Genomic DNA, 7,523 nt, shown 5'->3' with positions numbered 1-7,523 from the left:
TCTGTCACCGTGTATTTGTTTCGTGTTTTTTCTGTGTAATTTGATCTATATGCTAATTCTCGGAATTCACGTGTTGTCTCTATAATAAACTAAGTCTGAAAGCAGCAATATTTCATTTCAGCACCCTATTTATCCCGACCGTTTGAATTATAGTAAATGTTTGTGGCCTGTGGAAACGAAATAATGATAGGAAACCTTACAACGTTGCTGCGTACGTAAATTCTCAGAAATTTCTTCCTCAAATTAAGGCCTATATTAGTAACTTCTTTTGGCCATGAATGTCCTTCTTTAACATGCTAGTCTGCTTTTTATGTGCTCCTTGCTCCGTCTGCCATGAGTTATTTTGCTGCCTAGGTAGCAGTAACCCTTACTTCATCTACTACGAGACCACCAATCCTGAAGTTAAGTTTGTCGCTGTTCCCATTTCTGCTACTCCTCATTACCTTCAGCTTTCTTCAATCTACTAGCAATCCATATTTTGTACCCATTATACTGTTAATTCCATTGAACAGATCCTGTAATTTTTCTTCACTTTCACTGCGAATCTTAACATCGATATCCTTTCACCCTGAATTTTAATCCAAACCTGAATCTTTCTTTTATTTCCGTCATTGCTTCTGTGAAAAAGATGGAACAGTAGGTGTGATAGACTATACCCCTGTCTGGCACTCTGTTTCAGCCGAGCACTTCATTCTTGATCTTCTAGTCTTATTATTCCCTCTAGGTTCTTGTACGTGTTGCACAGTATCGGTCTTTCCCTATAGCTTACCCCTATTTTCTTCAGAATTTCTAAGATCTTGCACCATTTGACATTGTCAAATACTTTTCCACGTCGACACATTACAAAATGGATGTGACCAAAACCGTAGTCAGCAAATATGTTCGCTTGAGTTAGTGATACTTTGTAAACGCATGCTGAAGAATGAATAAGATAGAGCAGCAACCTCACTGAAAACATACTGTAGTACAAGTTATCATAGAACAAAATGATTAATGTCTCAAGTATTTGTTGGCGGAAATATGTTAGGAGTTTTGTTCTGGGTTCGACCAGTACTATCTCCTGTAAGAGCGTGATTCTCTCTTCTTTTTTCAAATATTCTGCGTGTAGAGTGTTTCATTATCACATGCTAAAGTATGGACGGCAGCATATGGGCTGTCTCACTTCAGGTAACCACCTATTCACTTGTATTAACATTGAGGATCAAGGCGACGTACTTTACTGCTTTTGAATGCTATTGCAAGCTGTTTCTAATTTTACATTGTGTAACAGAGTTTAAGCCAACACTTGTTGGAGTGGCTAGCTATCTCAAAAGTCGCATTAACAATGTGTATGTTTCTCTGTTTATGTGTTCCAAGGAAATTGCTCGCGACTGGTCACCATACAATGGTTTGGCTCGCATAAGCTGTCGTCAGCACACCGGTCGGTAAAGATGAAGCGTGAAGATACATTATTAGGTGCTCGATCAAGCGCGCGTATCACGAGTGAGACTAGAGACAGACCCACAAGCAACATGCCGACAACGCGCTCTCGGCAGCATGTATTTAGGCCGCTGCCACTGACTGGAGGGCCTCACTCAATCATCCAGTTTGGTGTCTGTCTCTTTACTCACAGACCAGAGTTAGTTCGTCACAGGCTAATCACATGATTAGTGACTATAGCGGGACTAGTTTACCTCAACCATAATTGTACTTTACTAGCAGTGAGAAACTAATGTATGTAATTTACTGATTTGGACATTACATCAGTCAGCAAGAGGACAATTACTGGTGAGCTTGTACCACAGAACATGGACTCTATTCAAGTTAAATCAATGTTTGCAATTCATGTAAATAAAGAACAGTATTAATCCAGGTGTACCTTTGTGAAGTAGAAAGAGGACTCTGGCCACTCATAACAACATCCTCTCCCTTGCTTCCTTACGGTGCAAGATTCTACTGTAGTAACACACCCTTTTTATTCTATCTAGGGTGATTTAGCTAAGCTGTTCATCTCAGATAATTCTGTTTTCACCTAGACTAATTGTAAGAAAGTTCTCACTAAAGGACACGAAGACTCTTTCTGCAAATGTGTTAATTACACACGTATCAGCATCCAATTCGCTTTTTCAGAGAGTATTATAGTTATTTTTGCTGCTAGTATCATACATCTCAAAGAGATTAATTCAACTACATTTCACTGTCCGATATCCAGCAGCTGCTTTCGAAGAATTTACAATACTCAGAACAGAGGAACATATCTGTTTTGGACATAACTCCGGTTTATGTCTTACGTGAAAGTGGTCGCTCAAAATCCTTGTATCAGGGGCGATGGGGATCGAGATTGGTGCACCTGAGAGAATTTAGTTGTAAATTTACAGTACGTTTAAACTGAAATGGCACTGAGCACACTTGGCTGCACCGACCTGCTGGAAGACAAAGGCCAAGGCACATGTGGATCGTTCACTAGTTATGTTCCGACTTCTGCCGAAGCCTTGAAACAAATGTCAAATCACAAACTGAATGGATTTTCAAAATAGGGAATTGACATAAAGATTCTTATACTATTTCACATGAGAAAAGAGTTAACAAGGTTTTAATTTAGAGGTAAACACTTAACGTTGCAAAAGGATCGCATCAGCAGCAACAGCAACAACAAAACAATCACAAAATAAATGGGTTATAAGTGTTATTATTTCGTTTTAGTTACTTCATCCTGTGTTCCAATTGCCTTGCATATAAAGCAGTGGTTCGCAGCCTGAGGGTAATTACCCACTGAGGGGTAAAATAAAATTTTCTGAGGGGTGAAAGCAAAAATTCTGTTTAGGTCATGAAACTAAATGATTTTTAAAAGATTGTTACAGTTATCACTATTTCGTAATATTGTGATACTGATTACGTAAATCAGCAATAATTATTTTTTTCGAATACTAGTATTAAAACGTGTCAGAATTTCGTGGAGGTAACAGATTGTGAAATGAATAACAGTTTTCTCATACAGCCCACACATTACACACATACTTTGTACCAAGCATCTAACGTTGAGAGGTATACTTCAAATGCGACATATTTAAATATCTCATGAAAATGGCTTGCCCACAACACGCCAGAAGTAGCTTCATTATTCACTTCGCAACAATAAACGAACTGACAGTGCAACACAACAGTATCCGTTTAATGTTTACTACACTGCTGTAGAACCTACATAGTATTACTATTATTATTATTATTATTATTATTATTAGCGGCAGTGGTCGGACACAAAACACTGGAAATCTGAAGGCTTCCAGTTTCTGCCAGTTCAGAAGTAAGGAGTCCAGCAGTCAAGTGATTTACTGACTGAACATACGATGCACAAAATTCTGACTTGGTTGATTTTAAATGGGGTTCAGGGTGGGGGTGAAGCAAACGTCACTAGGGAGAGGAGTAGTGCAATGGAAGCAAGTTTTGTTATTTGTGTCTATCCTCTATGTGGATAGCTGCATTTCTTTTCTGACAAGGGAGTTGTAGCTGACATTCGCGAGGCACTGAGAACTGCTTCATCACTCTGTAAAAAACGTGGTAGAAATATGCAGTAATAATTGTCTCATGATTTCATGTGGTTTTATGAAATACTTAAATTGACGAAATATCATTTATCTTTCATTAAAAAAAGTTGGGGTCTTCGGGCTTCTGAATGGTTTGTGGAGACCCGCGACTCTCTTTAAAAACTAAAGTATTCAAAGAAAATACTTTTTTATTTTAAAATTCGGTTAGGCGCTAATATTGATGATAGTCGGGGAGGGGGGAATTACTAACTAAGATCAAATTCTCTCAGGTATAATAATTTGAGAAAGGTTTGGGACCACTGGTTTGTTGCAACACACTTTGACAGTCGTTCTATAAGTACCTTTGGACAGAATGATAAGACACCTTTGATATTGTTGTACACACAGCAACAATGTCATTCTCAGTCGCTCAATGACGTATGTTTTTTCATTCAGTTTCACATGATTTGTAATGATTCCTTCTTCGCTAAAGCAAATTCTTTTTCTTGAAGTCACTTCAAAACCTAGTGACCTAATTCCATGCGTCTTGCGCAAACCCTCTGCTTAATATGTCGGTGAAGCGGCACATGATACAGATGGAAGCTGCTTGCGTGTTAAATGCAATCACGGCTGAGTGACTTAGTCTAGGGGCACTCGCAATTTCTCTGGAGCGAATATGTGTCTTACGAATGCCAGTTGCCCGTAAGGTCTTCCTCTACGTAGCATTGCAGTGCCCTTCCAATAATTGTTATCTTACACATTCTCTGAATAGTTATCCTCGTCGGAGTCTATCCATTAGGACATCTATGTGCAAACAATTCGATTGCTCGTTTCACATTCCTTCTTAATTCCCCCCCCCCCCCTTTTTTTGAGTCACCAGTCTTCTGACTGGTCTGATGCGGTACGCTACAAATTCCTCTCCTGTGCCAACCTCTTCATCTCGGAGTAGCACTACGTTCTCAATTATTTGCTGGTTCTGTTCCAGTCTCTGTCTTCCTCTAGACTTTTTACCCTCTACAACTCCCTCTAGTACCTAGAAGTTAGTCCCTGATGTCTTAACAGGTGTCCTGAGCTGTGCTCCAAACGCACATTCTCAGTAACTTCTTTCTCATATTAAGGCCTATGTTTGATATTAGTAGACTTCTCTTGGCCAGAAATGCCCTTTTTGCTAGTGCTAGTCTGCTTTCTATGTCCTCCTTGCTCCGTCCGTCATGTGTTATTTTGCTGCCAAGGAGGCAGAAATCCTTACTTCACCTACTGCATGATCACTTGTCCTGATGGTTAGTTTGTCGCTGCTCTCATTTCTGCTACTTTCATTACTGATTATCTCAGTAGGTGGGACTATACCAGGCATGGCCTACATCTCAACAGGAAAGGGAAGGGGAAACTGGCTAGGCTAATAGCAGGAAATTTAAGGGGGGGGAGGCACTGCCATGAATGGTAAAATACCAGTGGTTACAGGTGTTGGAGCAGCACCTTTTTTAGGATAGGTAAGACAGAAAGATGTCAAGTTTTACGAGAGGTCAGGATTGAAACAAATCTTCAGTTTAGGAAAGAAATTAAACAGCACAATTCTAGCACATTGGATCACCAATCACAGCTATCAATTATAAATTTTCACCAATCACCAGAAATTTTATCTCCACCAAGTTGTATCTCAGTCCTAGGTAATTGCATTGATGAATTAAAGTCACCCAACCCAATTGACATAATCTGCCTCTCTGAACACCATGTGACCACTGGTATAGGAACTAGGCCTAAGCACAATGAGAAACTCAGACAGGAGAGTACTGCAAATGTTAGAATAAGGAAAGGTTCTCATAAAAGTATAATTAAAAATAATGTAAGTATATTTCATCAAAATATTGGGAGTTTAAAGAATAAAGTAGATGAGCTTCTGGTTTGTTTAGAAGATTTAGAAGCTGAGAATGAAATAGATATACTATGCCTGTCTGAGCATCACATTGTTACTGATATGGATAAGGTAAATGTAAGTGGTTATAAGCTCTCTGCACATGTAATGAGAGAAAATATGGAGAAAGGAGGAGTTGCCATATATGTCAAAAGCTATCATTGTGCAAAAAGTATAGAAACAAAAAAGTTTTGTGTAGAGAAACATATAGAAGCATGTGCCTGTGAGCTTAAATTAAATAAAGGCACATTTATAATTGTAACTGTATATAGGTCCCCATCAGGAAATTTTCATCTATTTCTGAAAAATTTGGACTCCTTGTTGTGCTATCTGTCAGACAGGGGGAAGCAAATTATTATTTGTGGGGACTTCAATGTAGATTCTCTGAAAGAAGGTAATAGGAAAAATGACCTTGAAGTATTACTCGGTTCTTTCAATTTGACACCTGTTATTGATTTTCCTACTCGGGTGGTAAAGGATAGCAGCTCACTGATAGATAACTTCTTTATAGACCAAGATAAGTTTAACCAGATAAATGCTCAGCCTGTTGAGAATGGTCGTTCTGATCATGGTGCACAGCTAGTTACAATATATGACATAGCTCCATTCAGCAATACTAAACAGTCCTCCAAAGTAGTACGTTCAGTCAACGATTTAACAATTGCAAATTTCAGGGAAAGCCTACAGCAGTTAGACTGGGATGAGGTGTACCGTGAATCTGATGGCAATTTAAAATATAATTTATTTCATGACATTTTTGTAAATGCATTTGAAAACTGCTTCCCCAAGAAAATAGTTAAATATACTCATAAGAAACCTTGTAACAAACCATGGCTTACTAAGGGTATAAAAATATCTTGTAACCAGAAAAGGGAAATGTATCTGACAGCAAGAAAGAGTAGTGACCCAGAAACTATCAAAAATTATAAAAACTACTGTGTTATATTAAGAAAAGTTATTAAAAAATCCAGGAATATGTGTATCATGTCTGAAATCAGCAACTCTGATAATAAAATTAAAACAATTTGGAATATTATTAAAAGAGAAACAGGTCAACCAAGAGCAGAGGAAGACAGTATTACCATCAAATTGAATGAAAACTTTACGAACAAAAAGTTAGAAGTTGAAAATATTTTTAATAATCATTTTCTAAATGTTGTGGATATAGTAGGATCCAGGTGTTCATTAGAAGATGCTAGGCTGTTAATGGAAGAGGCCATACCTATGCAATTTGATACAATTGAAATCTCACCCACTTCTCCCTCTGAAATTAGGAAAATAATAAACTTGCTTAAAAGCAAAAACTCACATGGAATTGATGGCATTTCCAGCAAAATACTAAAAGCTTGTTCTCAACAGATAAGTAAGATTCTCAGCCACCTGTGTAATAGCTCTCTGGAACAGGGCACTTTCCCTGATAGACTGAAATATGCTATTGTTATACCTTTGCATAAAAAGGGGGATAGATCTGATGTCAACAATTACCGTCCAATCTCCCTTCTAACAGCTTTATCCAAAATTTTTGAGAAAGTAGTGTATTCAAGAGTAGCTTCACATATCTGTAAAAATGAAGTACTAACAAAATGTCAGTTTGGTTTCCAGAAAGGTTTTTCAACAGAAAATGCCATATATGCTTTCACCAGTCAAATTTTGAATGGTCTGAATAACCAAACACGACCCATTGGGATTTTTTGTGATCTCTCAAAGGCTTTTGACTGTGTAAATCATGAAATTCTGCTAGACAAGCTCAAGTATTGTGGCATGAGTGGGACAGTGCACAAATGGTTTAATTCGTACCTAACTGGAAGAGTGCAGAAAGTTGAAATAAGTAGTTCTCGTAACATGCAAAGATCAGCACATTCCTCAAACTGGGGAACTATCAAGAATGGGGTTCCACAAGGGTCAGTCTTGGGTCCTTTGTTGTTCTTATTATATGTTAATGACTTGCCATTCTATATTCATGAAGAGGCAAAGTTAGTTCTCTTCGCTGATGATACAAGTATAGTAATCACACCTGAGAAACAAGAATTAACTGATGAAATTGTCAATACTGTCTTTCAGAAAATTACTAAGTGGTTCATTGTAAACGGACTCTCACTGAATTTTGA

The sequence above is a fragment of the Schistocerca americana genome, chromosome 1 (assembly GCF_021461395.2).
Source record: "Schistocerca americana isolate TAMUIC-IGC-003095 chromosome 1, iqSchAmer2.1, whole genome shotgun sequence".
Lineage (NCBI taxonomy): Eukaryota > Metazoa > Arthropoda > Insecta > Orthoptera > Acrididae > Schistocerca > Schistocerca americana.
The sequence above is the reverse complement of the archived record's forward strand: the minus strand, read 5'-3'. Positions refer to the sequence as shown.